The sequence below is a fragment of the Odocoileus virginianus genome, chromosome 30, assembly GCF_023699985.2.
Source record: "Odocoileus virginianus isolate 20LAN1187 ecotype Illinois chromosome 30, Ovbor_1.2, whole genome shotgun sequence".
NCBI classification, from domain to species: Eukaryota; Metazoa; Chordata; class Mammalia; order Artiodactyla; family Cervidae; genus Odocoileus; species Odocoileus virginianus.
The window spans coordinates 12,551,781-12,571,042 of NC_069703.1; the positions used below are offsets into that span (position 1 = coordinate 12,551,781).

A 19,262-nucleotide genomic window follows, 5' to 3' on the forward strand; every position below is an offset into this window, starting at 1 on the left:
AGACCATTTCCTTAAATATATGGCTGTGTATAATATATATTTGCATATATATGTGTGCACACTTACATATAAAGTAATTTACTACTAAAAAATATGCTATACAACCTGATAGTTGTACATGATAGCAAAGGCCATCATTAAATGCAGTGTCACTAGCAGAATCACTCTACCAAATTCTGATTTTGCATTTCCATTCTATATCCGAATGGCTACATATTGTCTCTTTTTTTTATTTTTGGTTCTTCTATTGGGGTATTGTTACTTAGCTTTATAATACTGCCTTTAAAGAGTATGGTTATTAATAAGTTGACTACTATTTTCAATGTAATTTTTTTAATGCCAGTATCAGTGCAGTGCCATTTGAAAACATTTTATTACATGTAATAATTAGCTAAGGTACTTGATAAAATGTCAATGTATACTTGACTAGTTTCCTTATCAGTCACATAAGGTAAATTATAATCCACGTCAGAGATGAAAAAATTGAAGGCATCCAAACTACGAGAGATTGGTGGTAGAGGCAGAAGTAGGATTTGAAATAAATGCCTAATTGTCCAGGGAGGGAATCCCCTTTGAACCATTTCAGAATTTCTATTGTCAGTTAAGGTGTTCTTCCTATTCACAGACAGCTAGAACTGCTAGTCAGACTAAAAAAATCCAGAGAAAGAAGCGCCGGCGTCATAGGGTGCAGCCTAAAGGCTCATCAGTGTGATAAATCTGCTGAACCTTATTAATATTACGGTGAGGGACTTTCCACAGCAGCATCCGTGGAGCTTTCACTATACACCAGGCATTCTTCTAAGCACTTTATGTATTTGTGACTTGCTTAACTTTGCCATCTTGTGAGGGAGGTACTTTAATCATCCTCATTTTAATGACAACTGTTTAAGTGACTTGCTCAAGATTACAAGATGCAAACCCAGGCTGTCTTGTTGCCAGCCTCTGTACTCTCAACTACTGGGCTACATGCAGAGGGCAAGCTGCAGCCACACAACAGGCCATGCTTATTTAAAGCTTTACTGCAAAGACAGGTGTCTGAACTCAGAACCAAATAGTGCCAAAGGTAAAAGAAAAAAGAAGATAAATGTCAGCCAAGCCTTCAGTTCACAAAGGCTCACCATGCAACAACGGCCTGAGGTAACACACAACTCCTTTCAGGTTCATTCTCATCCTTGTCTTGCTCTTCTAATCACTGATTAATTCAGCAGATGTTTACTGGGCACTTCCTCTTGCATATAAGATAGAGACTTGCATTCAAGGTTGACTCTTTCACTTATAGTAATAGAGTTAGTGGCTCAGTCATGTCCTACTCTTTGCAACCCCATGGACTATAACCCACCAGGCTCCTCCATCCAAGGGATTTTCCAGGCAAGAATACTGGAGTGGGTTGCCATTTCCTTCTCCAGGGGATCTTCCTGACCCAGGGATTGAACCCAGGTCTCCTGAATTGCAGGCAGACTCTTTACGTCTGAGCCACTAAGAAGCTTTCACTTAGTTATGGACTGCTTTAAAAGTTCCTGTGAGCAGGTCTAAGAGCTAAGCAACTCAGGTGACATTTTATTTGGGGAACGTGTCTTGTAAAGAATCATACTACTACCCTTTCTGCTCCCAGCTTGGGGACTGAGGGCACCCCACTGGGCCAGCCCCTCCAGATCCCACATGTGAAGGGTGGATCTTTCTTCCTAAATGTATCTCTTTCAGGGCACTACTCACTAGCACGTGTGTCTTGTTATATGCATTTTTAATTCACTGCATCACATTTCTAACAGTTAACAAATACCTGAAAAGTTGTAAAATACAGTCCATAAATCAAAGGGTGCCAGGAGTTTCCTGAGAAGCTCATGATCATTAAAAGTAACTTTTTTTTTTTTTTTACTGTAGTAAATATACATAGCATAAAAGTTACCATTTAAATATTTTTAGGTGTATCTGATTACTTTTGAATACACTTCATGGATTACTCTTCTAAATACTATAAACTACTACATCTTAACCATTTAATGGGTAATAAAATCACCATCCAGTCATTAAGCTGGTTTTCCTAACGAACTAACCATAGTACTGTCTGAGAGACCAGCTTCTCTCCAGATTGGGGGCACTTCTGTTCTTGGGGGTGCCCCTTTCCTCTCCACTGCTGATGGACTCAGAAGCCAGCTCGAGGTTTGAAGTTTCTTCGCCTCCCGCATCCTAAGCAGCTGAATCAACTTCTCTCTCCACCCCTCTCATTATCCCATTCCATCCACGCCATTGCCATCCATGGGGTGGAGACTCAGCTTGTAAGTGTGCAGAAGAAAACCCCAGAAGCAAGAAACTAGAATAACTTGCCCCTGCTAACAAAACAAACCAGAAAACACAGGAGAGGCCAAGACCTCACAGTCGCTGAGTTCCAAATCCTTCCTTATCCCAAGGAGACAGACTGCCTGCCTCTCTATTCTAAGCTCAGGCAATGTGGCTTAAGCAAACTCATAGGAGGAATTCAAGCCTCAAGATCCATTTTCAGCTTCTCCTGGATCCCCATGTGCCTTTTTATCCTTACTCCATCTTGGCCAGCCAAATGTGAAAGCCTGTGTAAAGACCATTACATGCCTCGCTTTGAAAGGGCTTTAATGCCCTTATGAACTAACTCCCGGCTGAAATCTTTGGTCCCATGGAAACAGAGAAAGCAGCGGCCAGTTACAAAACAAAACAAAACAACAACAAAAAAGAGCTGTTATCTCTGTGTTAAATTAAACTCAGAACTGCTTAATATCTTGGCCAACTTACGCCACAACTATTTTGGCCCTTTCTGCCACCCCAAAGTCTTCTGTGGCCGAAATGCACCATGGTGCTGCTGTCTGACACCGTGCCAGCAGGCCTGTGCCAAAGCCAAGTAACACCCTTCCTTCTTGGGGTTTTGAGGGAGCAGGGGAGGGTTGCTAATTCCTTTCGTGACCACTGACTAAGAGCTGAGTGGCCAACAATTTGGTAAATTATATACACACCTAAAATGTCAGCTGCATCAGAGATTTTTGCTCTCTATCTTTCCAGTAGCTGAAGGGAAGAGAACCTTGAGGCTAAAGGCAATTCTAGACGAGTTGGGTTTCCTAACCACATTTGGTAGGAGGGCTATTCGCAGGACTCTAGGCATGCAGGATCCCCAGCAGCAAAGAATCATCTTTGATAAGTGTATATGCCAATGATTCAAACCAATGGAAAGGGCTGGGAATTAAAATTAGTCACAGTTATAAACACACACACACGAAAGAGGAGAAAGAGAAGCTCGACCACAAAAGTCCTTTTTGGAATCAGACTAGCCGTAAAATACAAAAACACACATGACACGGGTCAGCCAGTTTTGAATGTAGAATGTGTTAACTCCAAACTTTTGAAATGCAAAAAGCAAATTCATAGCACAAAGAATCCATATGTATTTAGCCCTGCATTCCCTTTGGAACTGTAAGTTAATATATTCTGTGGATAATCCATTTCTGTGTTCTAGAAACTTGCTGTTTTTGACATCTACAGGTCAATGGGTCGGACAGTATGGAAATACTTTGACCACTATGGCAGAGGTCAGAATGCAAACATTTTAGGGGGTCTGGCCTGTGTGCGGGAAGCTGGGCAGGGCACTGGGCCTGACCACTACGATTCCAGGGTCTCCACTAAATGTCCTGGGCTCTGGGATCTCTTGCCACACATGGTGCTGGCCCTCTGGCACCTCATTCTCATCCCCCTTGCTTAGCATTCCCTCCCTCCACCCAGCGGAAAGACTTGGTGGGGCTTTGGCAATGGCAGGGCTCAGCCTTGCCACCTAGGGGATCCCGCTACCAGTTTGCCTTTAGAAATAAGACAGCATCAGTGCTTGAAGCAGATGGTACAGTGTACTGGCTTGGAGTGCGTGCCCTTAGCAAAGGAACTCCTGTAGCTTCAGTGGTAATGAGGTAGTGGCTGGTAGTTATTGATTTTTGTTTCGATAAGTCTGAAAATTTTCATACAAAATTGAAAAAATTTGAAAAATAAGAGTATGTGCTAAAACAGGATGGCCTGGGTTTGAACCCCAGCTCCTCTACTTTAACTAGGAGGCTTTGGGCAAGTTCATTCCACTGGCAAAAGATGAATAATAATACTCTTGTCTTACAGGGCTGTTGTGAGGATTACATGAGTTAATCCATTGTAGATTTTGAACCGGATTTGGCCTAAAGTAAGTACTCAAAAATAAAAATAACTAACATTTCTTGAAAGTGAAACTGAAAGTCGCTCAGTCATGTTTGACTCTTTGCTACCCCATAGGCAAAAAGTCCATGAAATTTTCCAGGCCAGAATACTGGAGTGGATAGCCTTTCCCTTCTTCAGGGGATCTTCCCAACCCAGGGATCAAGCTCAGGTCTCCCACATTGCAGGCGGATTCTTTACCAGCTGAGCCACAAAGGCAGCCCAGCATATAATAAAAAGTAACTATTGTTAATCTAATTATTAGTACAACCTCCTTATTTTAGAAAGATTTTAAGTGCCCGGGATAGAATGTGACTTGGTAAGAGATGGTTCAAGGTGCTCAGTCATGTTTGACTCTCGGTGTCCCCAAGGACTGTAGTCCGCCAGGCTCCTCTCTCTATGGAGTTCTCCAGGCAAGAATCCTGGAGTGGATAGCTGGGTAGCCATTTCCTCTTCCAGAGGATCCTCCCCACCCAGGGATCAAACCCACGTCTACTGCATCTCCTGCATTAGCAAGTGGATTCTTTACTACTAGTGCCACCTGAGATACCCTAATATGTATGAGCAAGGATAGGCTTCCCTGGCAGCTCAGACAGTAAAGAATCTGCCTGCAATGCAAGAGACCTGGGTTCGATCTCTGGGTTGGGAAGACCCCCTGGAGAAGGGAACGGCTATCCATTCCAGTAGTCTTGCCTGGAGAATCCCATGGACAGAGGAGCCTGGTGGGCTACAGTCCATGGATCACAAAGAGTCAAGACAGGACTGAGAAACTAACACTTTCACTTTTCAAAGGATAGGCTGCTGTTATTACTGTGGGTAGCAGGTTTCCTGAATGTTCCTCTCTCTCTGCTTGCTGCGACGTGACAGTGGAATGAGCCCTGGACCTTCAGTGAGACTGTGTCCTAACCACTCAGGAACAAAGCCCGCAGGGTGAGAATCCTGGCTCTTTCTAGTCCCTTTCTTCCACCTGTCAGATGATGAGTTCCTGCCTCCAGCAGGCAGTAGGCAGCGAAAAGAGAAAAAGGGGAAACTCCAGCCGGTAGTTTTATTATCCACTATTGCTGAGACTTTCTCTGCACCCTTGACCTCTGCTCCAGCCAAGAATCCATTCACAGTATCCTGCCTTGTTGTCAGGTCTATGCCTTCCCTTATGAATGCCCTGTCCTTTTATTGTCTGAGCTGCAGTGGGCTCTCTGCTATTAGCCCTGCCAAACATCAACCCACTGATCACCAGATAACCTGAGCGACGCTGCCCATATTATAGGAGCAAACCCACTAAATGGCATATTATCTTTCATATGTTTTTATTGGCCAACTTTTATATGCTGGGCATTATTTCTAATTGCTAGTAGGTAATAAGGTATTAGGAAGACAATTTATCTGTTGAAGAACTGATGCTTTCTAATTGTGGTGTTGGAGAAGACTCTTGAGAGTCCCTTGGACAGCAAGGAGATCACACCAGTCAATCCTAAAGGAAATCAACCCTGCATATTCATTGGAAGGACTGATAATGCAGCTGAAGCTCCAATACTTTGGCCACCTGACGCGAAGAGCCAACTCGCTGGAAAAGACCCTGATGCTGGGAAAGATTGAAGGTTGGAGGAGAAGGGGGTGACAGAAGACAAGATGGTTGGATGGCATCAGCGAATCAATGTACATGAGTTTGAACAAACTTTCAGAGGTGGTGAAGGACAGTCCTGGCATACTGCAGTCCATGGGGTTGCAAAGAGTTGGACATGACTTAGTGACTGAACAACAGCAACAAAGGGATGTACAAAAATCAGTATATTTGGCTTATTTTTGTAAGCTGTCATTTAGCTTGTATTTGCAAAAATGCTTAGAACTTCTATTTAATGACAAAAAGTTGAAATACCAGTTGACCTTTGGCATATGGAAATCTTTCTGTTTGTTGCTTAGAACTGAAGGAGCTGAGAGCTGGTTCTCCTCCCAGGTTTCTGGCTGTGCCCCAAGCTTGGCTGTTTTACGCAGACTGACTGGGAAACCTCAGAAAGTAGGTACAGGTAGAGTGGCTTCCACAATTTAATTGCTTCTCAAGGATCCTAAAATCATAGAACCAGGGCCACAGGGCTGGAAGGGGCTGTAAAAATTCTTAATTCAACCTTTTCACTTCACAAATGAGGAAACTCAGGACTCAAGAAGTGAGGTGATCAAGGTGGTTTTTATCCAAACACAACTGTGATTCTCCTCTTGGGAACAGAGATAGGGCAAAGCCAAAGTCAGAGAAAAAAGTGGTCCAAAGTTGGATGTAGTGTATGAATTTGTCATTTAAAGATGCCGTATGGCTTTAACCACACGGGTTAACAGGGTTGAGAATAATCCCTATGAGGGTTAAGTTAAAAATCCATTAAAAAAAAAGAAACCTGGATTTTATAAGCTATGAGAAGTGATAAGGATGGAGATATTTTCAGAGGTAAGCTGTGTTTCCATTCCTCACTAAGACTTAATAGAACACATGGGTTCAGGGAGACGCGGAGGATTTCGACACAATTCAACACCAGTTCATTCCAGGAGTAAAGGCCCTTCAGTCCAGCTCCCTTCCACCTCAGTGTTAAAGGAAGCTAGAAAGCCAATTACTCTCGCAGCAGGGCCTCTCCCATACTGCATGGAAGAACGTACTGGAAACCTGTGTGCTTTACAAGCAAGTAAAACTATAATTGCAGGTGGGAAAGAACACAGGTTCTCTTTGTTTCTGCCAACATTTCAGTCTAGTAAGCTCCTCCCTTCTATAGCTGCAGAAATAGCACAGACTATTTTCTTTAGCGTACAAAATATATATTCTACGGTTCTATAAAACTTAACACAATGCTTTTTGTTAACATTGAAAAGATAATCTCTGCACAGCCCACCAAAAGGGCATGCATTCTTCAGAGACAGGCGCTGAAGGTGCCCACCTTTATATGGAAAGCAACACCCACCTTCTGGTTTAAGCTTGGAAAGTCTCTCAGCAAGACTAATGAGGGTGCAAGGGTGGGAGGGTAATACCTGACTTGCTCCAGCGGAGCCTTAGGGAGGTCTTGTTGCCTGGGAGAAAGTGGGGGGTGGAGGGTTATCCAAGTGCAGTCCTCCTTGTGGGGTCACTTGGGGGGTCTGGTCCAGGACCATCCTGGAGGCAGGAGGAAGCTTTCCCTGCCAAGGTGTTGCTCATATGGTGACTCTGCTTCCCAGGGGGACCTAACAGTAAAGAACCCACCTACCAATGCAGGAGACATCAGAGATGTGGGTTTGATCCCTGGGAAGATCCCCTGGGCTAGGAAATGGCAACCCACTCCAGTATTCCTGCCTGGAGAATCCCATGGACAGAGAAGCCTGGCAGGCTGCAGTCTGTCGGGTTGCAAAAGAGCCAGACATGACTGAAGCGACTTAGCATACACGCGGGCAGCTGCTGCCACACTGGAGGAACCTGTGGCCTAGAGCCCCCTGCAGAATCTGAGAGGCAGAACTCAGGGTGCAGCCAGCATTGCTTACGTTGTGACAACTGCAGTCTAGTGTCCACAGAGGCAGAGCTGCGGTGCCACTGAAGAAAGTTGCAGAGGGCCATTTACGAAGGTCCATGTCTCCAGGCAACACTGCACCAGCACGGGTACCGCGGGCACATCTCTCTCTTAAACCCTCTCTGTTAAGCAGAGGTCTAAGGGTCGTACATATTAACTTCTCTAAAGCTCACAAGCACATTTTGGGGCAGGTACAATTACTACCCCTGCTTCAGGAATGAAGTGCTGCTTCTTTTTTTTTTTTTAATATTTTGGCTGAAGCACGCAGGATCTTAGTTTGCTGACCGGGAATTGAACCCTTGCCCCCCTGCAAAGGAAGTGCAGAGTCTTAACCACTGAATCACCAGTGAAGTTCCTGAAATGCTCCTTGAGGCACCAAGTGAAGTGACTTGCCCAGGGTCACCTAAGTGAGTCTGGGGTGAGCATCTCAATGTGGGCAGCTGGCTTCCAAGGCTCCATGTATAACCACTGCACTGTTCAGCCCCTCTTCGATGCCTAAGGTCAGGTATCATCACTCCTTTGGAGACCTTTGCTCCAGGCAGAAACTTCATCCCCTGTTGCCCTCACACTGGTTTGCTGGTCTCCTAAAACCTCCTGACAGCCATCTTAGTTTTGATTTCTATTTAATTTTCCACCTCAGAAAGCAGTGCCGGGGAGGGGGGAATCTGCTGATACTTTTGAAAATGATTTATTAACCAACAGTTCGAGGAAATGGAGGGCTTCCTGGCTGCCACCTGACCTCTGTCTGCGGCCTTCCTAATGTTTGCATTACTTCCCTGACCTTGCAAAGTGACCTGGAATAGTTTGCCTGCTTCCTTTTGCGTGTCCACTTTCAGAGCCCAGCTGTCAGCCCGTGCGAGTCTGTCAGTGAGTATCTCAAGGGTTCGAAATGGGGTGTGCAGCCTTTGGAGGAGCGCAATCTAACACTAAGCTCCAAATTCCTTCCCATAATTGAGCATTCATTAAGTTTGACGGAACAAAAGCTGGCATTCTCTGTTAGAAAGCAGGGGTCAGAACCAGTAGCTGTGTTTTGTTTGGCCTGCAGAGTGTTTAAATATTGAGAAATTTCACATAAAAATACGGACTTCCAGCTCCTCTTGGAGAAAAGGGAAGGGATGACAGCTCTGAGCTCAGAGGAACAGCTGTCCCCTTCAGAGGGGACACTCCCTGGCTTCTCAGCATGACCTGCAGACTCACCCTTGGCCTGCTTTGGGCATGGGTGCCGCTTTCCTGGCTCTGCAGGAATTGGAGTCGACAAAACACTGTTCTGAAACTGCACTTCCCTCCCCTGAAATGTGAGCTGGCTTGGCTAGGCCGGTGGACCAGGATTGAACTGGGAGAGCTGGTGCTTCCAGAGGGCAGTATGTGCGTGCTAAGTCACTTCAGTCGTGCCCAACTCTTTGTGACCCTATGGACTGCAGCCTGCCAGGCTCCTCTGTCCATGGGATTCTCCAGGCAAGGATACTGGAGTGGGTGCCATGCCCTCCTCCAGGGGATCTTCATGACACAGGGATCGAACCTGTGTCTGTCTCCTACATTGGCAGGCAGGTTTCTCACCACAAGCACCACCTGGGAAGCCCCCCGCCTGCCAAGAGGGCAGACGTGGTGCTTTTTCTTTCCTGTCCCCGCACCTGGCACATAACTGTCTGGCACATAACAGACATCACTTAGGAGTCTAGCTAGAGTGACTAGCTCTCTGGGCGGGGGGGAACATTTCTGAGTGACAGAAACCTGCTCCCCAGCTACAGAAGTCCAGGCTTATTAATGCTTCAGTAGCTTTTTGAATGACCAAGGCTGCACCCTATACTTTTTAATTGGTTATGCTATAAAGATCTTTCTTGCTGTCACAAATGATATTGAATCCTGTTTAAAATCCCAGAGAGTGTGTTGATTGTTTACTGGAATTTAGCAAGAAATTTAAAAACAAAGAACAATATGAACAGCTGCCCCCATCAGCCTTCTAATTTTTCCTCAAGAGAGTCCGGGGTGATACTAAGGAAGACCAGCAAGTTACAAATGCAGATGGAATTGCAGGCCACTAGCATACGCAGCCGAGCTACCAGGGAAGCCAGGCTGGCGGGCTACAGTCCATGGGGTCACAAAGAGACGGACAGAACTAAGTGACTCAGCACAGCACATGCAGCCAAACGTTTCAGCTGAGACACACACGCTAATGCTGCCCAATGAGGCTGCTCTGCTTCCTCGGTCCATCTCCAGATGATGTGGCTGTGCTCAGCCGTGTCTGACTCTTTGCCACTCTTTTGACTGTAGCCCACCAGGTTCCTCTGCTTATGGGATTTCCCAGGCAAGAATGGGTTGCCATTTTCTCCTCTAGGGGATCTCTGCAACCCAGGGATTGAACCCATGTCTCCTGTGTCTCCTGCACTGTGGGCAGATGCTTTACCCACTGAGCCATCAGGGAAGCCTATCTTTAGAGCATCAAACAAACGAACTTTGTCTTTTTTAAAAAATATTGAACTATAGTTGATTTACAATGTTGTATTAATTTCTTCTGAGCAGTAAAGTGACTTAGTTATACATATCTACTTTTTAATATTCATTTCCATTATGGTTTATCACAAGACACTGAATACAGTTCCCTAAGCCATACAGTAGGACCTTGCTTATCCATTCTCTGCATAATGGTTTTCATCTGCTAATCCCACACTCCTAATCCTTCCCTCCCCTACTCCACCCCGCTTGGCAACCACACGTCTGTTCTCTACGTCTGTGAGCCTGTTTCTGTTTTGTAGACGCGGTCATTCGTGTCATATTTTAGATTCCCCATAAAAGTGATACCATATGGTATTTGTCTTTCTCTTTCTGACTTACTTCACTTAGTATGATCATCTCTAGGTCCATCCATATTGCTGCAAATGGCATTATTTCATCATTTTTTATAGCTGAGTAATATTCCACTGTGCATATGCATCATTTATACACACACACACATCTTCTCTATTCATTCATCTGTCAATGGACATTTAGGTTATTTCCATGTCTTGGCTGCTGTGACATAGAACAGTGCTGCTATGAACACAGACATGCAGGTATCTTTTTGAATTATAGTTTTGTCTGGGTATATGGCCAGGTGTGGGACTGCTGGATTATATGGCAGCTCTATTTTTAGTTTTTTGAGGAACCTCCATACTGTTTTTCAAAGTGGCTACATCAGTTTACAGTCCCATCAGCAGTGTAGGAGGGTTCTCTTTTCTCTACTTCCCTTTCAGCATTTGTAGACTTTTCTGGGGTTCCAAAATCTCCATGGATGGTGACTGCAAGACATGAAATTAAAAGATGCTTGCTCCTTGGAAGGAAAGCTATAGCAAACCTAGACAGTGTAATAAAAAGCAGAGACATCACTTGCCAACAAAGTTCCAAAAGAGCTACTATTTTTTCCCTGTACTCATGTATGGATATGAGAGTTGGACCTTAAAGAAGGCTGTGCACTGAAGAATTGATGTTTTTGAATTGTGATGTTGGAGAAGACCCTTGAGAGTCCCTTGCACTGCTAGGAGAGCAAACCAGTCAATCCTAAAGGAAATCAACCCTGAATGTTCATTGGAAAAGACTCTGTTGCTGAGAAAGATTAAGGGAAGGAGAAGGGGTTGACAGAGGATGAGATGGTTGGATGGCATCACTGACTCAATGGACATGAGTTTGAGCAAGCTCCTGGAGATAGTGAAGGACAAGCAAGCCTGATGTACTGCAGTCCATGGGGTTGCAAAGAGTCGGACATGATTTAGTGACTGGACAACAGACTTTTTAATAATGGCCAAGCAAATGAATTTTGAACATGCCAGAAACCTCCTTAGCCCCCAACTCCTGACTGGACATAGCCTTCTTATTATTATCCCTCTGCTCTTTGAAGACAAGTCACAAATGTGGTAGAATGACTGGCATGAAGCATCAAGGGGTAACACCCTACTGGGTGTCACCAGATTGAAGTAGAACTATAGGTAGTCTCTACTAGCTCTTGGCACTCAAGCAGAATACAGGGGTTTAACCATAACCATCAGGCAATGCTAGTCCTTTTCTGAGAAAACGAGCCCTCTCAACTTCAGGGCTCTGGGCACATAGTATGTGCTTAATAAATATTTGCTGAATGAGTAAATGAATAGAGAAAACACCCTGCTAGAGTCTGATGGAGACCTGGGTACATGTTTCAGATGTGCAGGTGGAATGAAAAGATTATAAATGTCACACTCTTTGTTGCTTGAGGCACATCACAGAGTCATTTCTGAGGAGGTTGATGCGATACTATCATACTTGTCCCATGAACGTTCTGAGAGAATTTATCAATATCCTGAAGCATGCAGACGAACTGTCAGAATCAGTAATAAAAACTACTCTTCGTAAATGTCCAAGTCAGTAACAAGAAATTTTTCCTGCTTGCCTCTCTCCATGGGTTAGGTCACAGAAGGGTTCAAGGCTACCATGGCCTGGAAGTCCTCTTCCCATTGCCTGGCACCTGCTCACATCTATAGAGCCTCACATTTTAATTTAGACTCAGCCACTCGGAAGCCTGCTCTGATGGACAAGTTACTGGGTGTTCCAGTTACTATTGCTTGTAAACAAATTACCCGAAAACCTAGTGGTGTAAAACAGTCATTATGTTCAGATTGTACAGGTCAGGCTTTCAGGCAGGACACAGTAGAGATGTCTTGTCTTTCCTCCATGATGCCTGCAGCCTCATTGGAGCCTCTGCTGAAAAGACTTGAAGGCCAGGGGTGGTGGGAGTCATTTGGATGTATCTGTACTCACATGTCTGTTGGTTGATGATGGCTGTCAGCTGGAATGACTACATGTGACCTCTTTCTGCAGGGTCTCTGCATGGGCTAATATGGGCTTCCTTACAACATGGTGGCTGGTTTACAAGAGTGAGCATTCCCAAAGAGAACCAGCTTGAAGCTGTATCACTTTTTAAGACCTAGCCTTGAAGTCACATAGCATCATTTTCATGGTCACTGCTGCTGCTGCTGCTGCTGCTTAGTCGCATCAGTCGTGTCCGACCCTGTGCGACCCCATAGACGGCAGCCCACCAGGCTCCGCCGTCCCTGGGATTCTCCAGGCAAGAACACTGGAGTGGGTTGCTATTTCCTTCTCCAATGCATGAAAGTGAAAAGTGAAAGTGGAGTCGCTCAGTCGTGTCTGACTCTTCACGACCCCATGGACTGCAGCCTATCAGGCTCCTCTGTCCATGGGATTTTCCAGGCAAGAGTACTGGAGTGGGTTGCCATTGCCTTCTCCAGGCCCATCCAAATTCAGAAAAGAAAAAAAAAAAAACAAAAAAAACCCAGATACCCCTTCTCAATAGGAAGAATGTCAAAGTCACAGTGTAAGAAGGGCATGTGGGATGGGAGATACAGTTACAGATATCTTTGTGGAATATAACCTTCCACACTAGTTTAGATGTGTTTTCTGACTCGAGCTCCTCCTGAACTTAAAAACTGCTTGTCTGCCTCCTCCTGAGCCTGTGAGCTCAGTGAAGGAAGGAGCTGTGTGACTCACTCGCCTTCCGTTCCTAGCACAGTGCCTGGCACACATGATTATTGAATTGAACGAAATAAAAAGGAAGAGTCGGAAGGACTCTTGGAACCCCCTTTCATGCTGGCTGTTGGTGGCATAAGGGAAGTTTGACCAGGGCAATAAAAGAAACACCACAGAAATGTACCCAAACACCTTTCTGCAGCCTAAGGCTATTCCCTGGAGCCTATCACGTATGATAAGGGAGTCTGCTTCCTTATGTCTCTCAGGCTGTATAGGAAATAACTTTAAGAATTATAACTGACTTCATGTGCTTCTCTTCTTGAACTTTTTGGAAGTATTTTTCCTCCTTATATCTCTGTGCTGTAAAAATGGCAAGTATGAGATAAGAGTACCCAAAAGGCTGCCTTTTTTTTTTTTATACACACACTCGCGGTACAGCAGAAAGTAAGGAGTCAGAAAACCCCAACTTCAGTCTTGGTTCAGACACTGAGCAGAAGCCCTGGAGCTTTGATATGCTGATTTTTCTAAATCTCAGTTTTCTTGCCCATAAAGTGGGTAGAAAAAAGGTGATAACACAATATACAAAAAAAAAAAAAGATACTATTACAACGTATGGTGGTTTTAAAACATACTCACATATTCTTTGACATACCTCCTTTTAGAAGACGGACTTTAATTTGTCCCGTAAACGTGGGCCTGACTTAGTGATCATTTCAAATGAACAGAGTATGGCAGAATATGACGCTGACTTTCAAGGCAAGGTCTCAGAGGTCACTCACAAGCCAGCCATCATGTCATGAGGACACCTGAGCAGCTCATGGAAATGCCCATGTAAGGAGCAGCAGAAGACTCCCACCAGTAACCAGCACACACTCGCCAGATGGGGCAGTAACCCACCTTGCAGGGAGACGGATGATGTGGTCCTGACCCGCCAACGCCAGGACTGCAGCCTCCTAACGGACTCCACACCCACACTGCCCAGCTAGACTCCTGGATTCCTGGCCCACAGAAACCATGGGAGGCAGCATTTACGTTTAAGTTACTAAGTCTTGGGGTAATTTCTTATACAGCACTAGGTAACATATATAATTACACCCCACTAACCAACCAAAGGTATGGCCGGCATTTGTTTCTCCGAACACATGATGGGTTAGTTTTGATCCAAATACTGTCTTGCCTGCTGCCAGTGACTCAAAACATATTTATGTGTGAGGTGGCAGGCTGAGGAGGAGGTTGGGGGGGTGCTGGGGGGAGTCCAATTTCACCTTTAGTAAGAGCCACACTAACCTGACTTTCTGTCTTTGTAAACAGGCCCTCACCTAGTCAGTATTACAACTGCTATTTAATAAGTGGGAAACAGCAATAAGTAACAGAACCCCCCAAATTAACAACAGAACGCAGATGGTCAGAAGCCAAAGCAGTCGAGGGGGCCAGGAAACCGGACTCCAGGGAAGTGGCTTCAGCGCTGACCGAGACCATCCAGTGGTGTGGCCGCATCGTCACCCACCAGCGGGCTGTTTATACTCGGGGCGGGGGTAGGTTGGAGGGCAGGGGTGGCTCAGGGTTGGCTTCTGGAATCTTAATCTCTGAGCTCTTTCTCACCTGGTGTCCCCAGAAGGGCAAGCACTGTGCCCCTGGCTAGCCACGTTTCGTGTTGGCGTCCCTGCCCGCCGTCCCTAGCCCTTTGCTTGTCGGTGGGCTAGGTGTGTGGCTGCAGTCGGGTGTGGGGCCGCGGTCTGCAGGCAGGCAGTTTTCTCTGGGCGAAGACTAACCAGCTGGTGTAACGAACAACCTGCAATACCACCATGTTAATCATCTGTGTTAACCCACTCGGCTAATCAGCCCCGACACGAAAACGCCAGCAGTCGTAATCAGCAGGCCTCTGAGGACCAGAGGCCTCAGGGAAGGAGTCAGAAGACCCCGGTTACAGCCCTGGCACTTGTCACTTCCCCCTCTCCCCTCCCGCCAGGATCTGAAACCCTGGGAGACCGAACATGCATTGGGAACCGTTCCCACCTGCTCTCTTGAGAAAGAGTGACTTTCCATTTGCTCTGCTACCAATCTGCCAATCCTTCAAAGAGCGACATTCGGTCCCTTCCCTTCACCGTGAAACATCACGTTCCCTTCAACATGCACTGTTGAAAACCCTCCTTATTTAAATGGCATGATTTGCCTCCCAGATAACTTATGGTTCTCTCTCCTAACTCATTCACTGGTGGGACTGACCCTGATGAAAGTTGCTCACAGAGATTTAGTGATGTTTTAATGGAGGCCTCGTCCCCGTCTTGCCCCAGATTTTACTCAGGAGTTTCTGAAGGCTGTGACAGCTACAGGGGACACAGGTTCTGGCCATGAAGCAACTCAGGCAAGCTGTCACGCTTTGTTTTTCTGCTGGTTAAATCCCAATGCTCCTAATTAGTTATCCTGCCAGCTAAGGCCTGGGTGGACAATGGCGTGGGGACCAGGGGTGCCGAGAGGCTATGAATACAAGTTCCTCGGGCTCCTGAGGTCTCGGCACCACTGACTGGGTTGTGGGCACCGAGGCGCTGTGATCCTGGGGGCTGTGGATTCAAAGACGTCAGCCCCCGTGTGAATAAAGGTCATCACCTGTTACTTCTTCGGTGAAAGGGCAGCTGCGCTGGGTGCCCACTCAGGCTCGGCCTTTGTCTGCTGACTCTGTGAATAGCGCCCACAGAGAATAACATTCTCTGATTCTGTATTTGCTTGGTGGGGCAGAGCCGTGCAAAATAACTTGCATACTTCCTCAGAGAAGAATTCGGCCAAGTCTGGTTTTAAAAAATGGCCTTGAAATGCCTTAAACGTCACCTTTTGTGATCATATTCACTAGCAAGAACACACTAGAAAATCTTCATGGTAGGGCTGGCCACCGCTTGTGTGATTTCTTCAGGAGCCAATTCTGACAAATGTTTAGGCCCCAAGGAGGACAATTTCTGAGCTCTGTGGGAGTGGGGAACTAGAGAAAAAGCTAACTGAAAAGTCAGTTAGCTGTTCGGGAAGGTTCAGTGTTCAGAAAATTTGCAACATCGAACAACCTACTGTTGCTCCAATATGTAAAACACTGAGATTTTATTTGCTTTCAGAATTCTGTGCATTGTTTTTACAAAGCAGCATTTCTAACATTGTTTTGTTTATGGGCTTATGTTAAATTAGTTTGTTTGCTTTTCTTTTATGGGGAGAGAGTGCTAATGAGTTCGGGACAGTGTATGTCCATGTGTGTGTATTTATCCACCCATCCATTCATCCATCCATCCATTGTGTCATTTGAACATTCACATGCTCAGTTGCTTAGTGTAAATGTTCACTGCTTTAGCATAAAACAAACAATTCAGACCACCCGAGGCCCCTCTAGAAAGGCAGCAGGCATCTGATTTACCCCCCGGCCATGGCTCTAGGGCTATGGATCCTCTGCTCCAGCACTCTTCACACTTCACATGTCTTTAGTAAGTACTCCAAAGTTCAGATTCTTCCACCTTTTTTCATAATTAAAACTCACCTATTGGAATTTATCTCCCCTCAGGTATCATTCTGTGCTGTCAACTTAATAAGACAAAAGAATTTGTGCTAAAATAATAATTTACTCCCCTCAGGAAATATATAGGCATACCTCAGAGACACGGTGGGCTCGGTCCCACACCACTGAGATAAAGCAAGTATCACTGTCAACCAAGTCACATGAATTTTCTGCTTTTCCACTAAACTGCTATTAAGTGTACAAGCATTATGTCTTAAAAAAAAAAACCACACATCTTAATTAAAAAATACTTTATTAATAAAAAATGCTGATCACTATCTGTCAACGTGGGGTTGCCACCAACCTTCAACTGGTGAAAAACACAGTATCTGCAGAGTGTAATAAAATGAAATATGCCTGTGTTTCATATTAGCTAGAACTGCATTGTCTTAAGCTGGACGTAGGGGCTAGTCTGGAAAGTTAGGGCCCAAGGAAGGTGAACAATGGGGAAATCAGTTCTGAGATTGCCCCACAAGAAGTGTGTGTGTGTGTGTGTGTGTGTGTGTGTGTGTTGGCAGGTGAGGTGGTGAGTGGTGGAGGGAGTGGGTGGGGAAGGGCTGCTCTCACCAACTGCCTCACCCCTGGGATCACGCTGTATCCTTTCTCATGGATCGTGTACAAATGGAATCATTCATTGCTTAACTTACACACGTCCCAAAGGTGAGTAACACCAGAAGAGTTAGTCATTTACATACATCTTAGGCTTTTGTCAGAACAGCACAGGTAGCCAAAATTTAGAAGTCAAGTCTGACCTTTCCTTTCAGCAAGTAGAAAGAACTTCAGAAGAAGCCTCCTATCACTTACACAGCCCGAGGAATGACATATTAAACCGTGCTTCTGATTTGCTCCTTGAGAGCAGCTAGGATCTAGTGAATGCTAACTTGCATATACTAATGTATTCTACTGATAAAATGTGGGATTTGCTTATCAGTGTTAAAAGAGCCAAAGGGATCTGAGTAAGGAGGCGGTTGTCACACATGCATCAGAGGAAGGGGAGAACTAATACAGAAAGCCAAGTATGGAGGGTTATGGGACTGCTTCTGCTGTCCCACTGGAGTGTATCTTTTTGTTATATTCCTGTTGTAAAGCCTTCCCATAAATTCCCAATAATGCTGGGCAGATTGAAAATAACGAAACACAAATTCTATTCTACTTTCCTTTCTCAAAGTATCAAACTGGGAAAAAAAAAATCTCTAAAAAAGCAGCCTTGTTTCCCCATTAAAACATGCACCAACACTTGCCCATTCATTCTCACATGCTTAAGATAGACATTGCCTGCCAAATCCTTTCTGAGGAACTGCTGTGTTATTTTAAAACACCACTACACATTAAAACCTCCTGAAAATTTGTAAGATTTTATTTAAGAAAAAAAAAGCACATTCTCTCAGATTTATATTCAAGGAGCAAAGATGGCATGGTTTTCTAGCAACATCTACTTTACTGAACAGAAATTCATTTGAAATTCCAAACTTCAATGAATAACTCAAGCTGGTGTACCCACCCATCCCCCAGCTCCTGGGATTCAGAGAGTCTCTGCCTCCACGTTCTGTGCCCTGCTACTAGGGCAGGAGAAGTACTTGTCCTGTCTTACGTGTTACAAAGCTGTCACTGATTGTTGTGTTGCTTTAGCTGCTAAGTCATGTCTTTTGTGAGCCATGGACTGTAGCCCACCAGACTCCTTGGTCCATGGGATTTCCCAGGCAAGATTATGAGTGGGCTGCCATTCCCTTCTCCAGGGGATCTTCCTGACCCAGGGACTGAACCTGCATCTCCTGCACTGCAGGTGGATTCTCTGCCATCTGAGCCACCTGGGAAACCCCTGCCACTGATCAGGAATGGCTGTGGGAGTTAACTACTGCATCTGCCACCCGCTAGTGAAAGCCAGTGAGCAGCTTACTTACCGGTGAGATAAAAAGACAAGTAAGCCAGAGCAAGAGAAATGTCATATGACATCCCTTGTATGTGGAATCTAAAAAGAACTGATACACATGAACTTATTTACAAAACAGACTCACAGACTTAGAAAAGGAACTTATGGTTGCAGGGGTGGGGGGCAGGAAGAATGGGGGGAAGGGATAATTAGGGATGGACACGTACACACTACAATATTCAAAATGGATAACCAACAAGGTCCTACTGTATAGCCCAGGGAACTCTGCTCAATGTTATGTGGCAGCCTGGATGGGAGGGGAGTTTAGGGGAGAATGGATTCAGAATGTATGGCTGAGTCTCTTCGCTATCCACCTGAAAATATCAAAACATTGTTAATCAGCTATTGTTGTTGTTGCTCAGTTGCCCAGTCATGTCTGACTCTTTGCGACCCCATGGACTGCAGCACGCCAGGCTTCCCTGTCCTTCACCATCTCCTGAAGTTTGCCCAAGTTCATGTCCATTGCAATGGTGATGCCATCCAGCCATCTCATCCTCTGATGCCCTCTTCTTCTGCTCTCAATCTTTTCCAGCATATCCAATATACTGGATTATATCCAGTTATACACCAATACAAAATAAATGGTTAAAAAAAAAAAAGACAAGGA

At 45.2% G+C, this 19,262-nt stretch overlaps 1 protein-coding gene across 1 annotated transcript in view; it reads right to left on the reverse strand.

Moving 5' to 3' along the window:
• PLEKHM3 (pleckstrin homology domain containing M3) overlaps nt 1-19,262 on the reverse strand; it is a 207,057-nt gene that overhangs the window by 71,597 nt on the left and 116,198 nt on the right. The window lies entirely within an intron of this gene.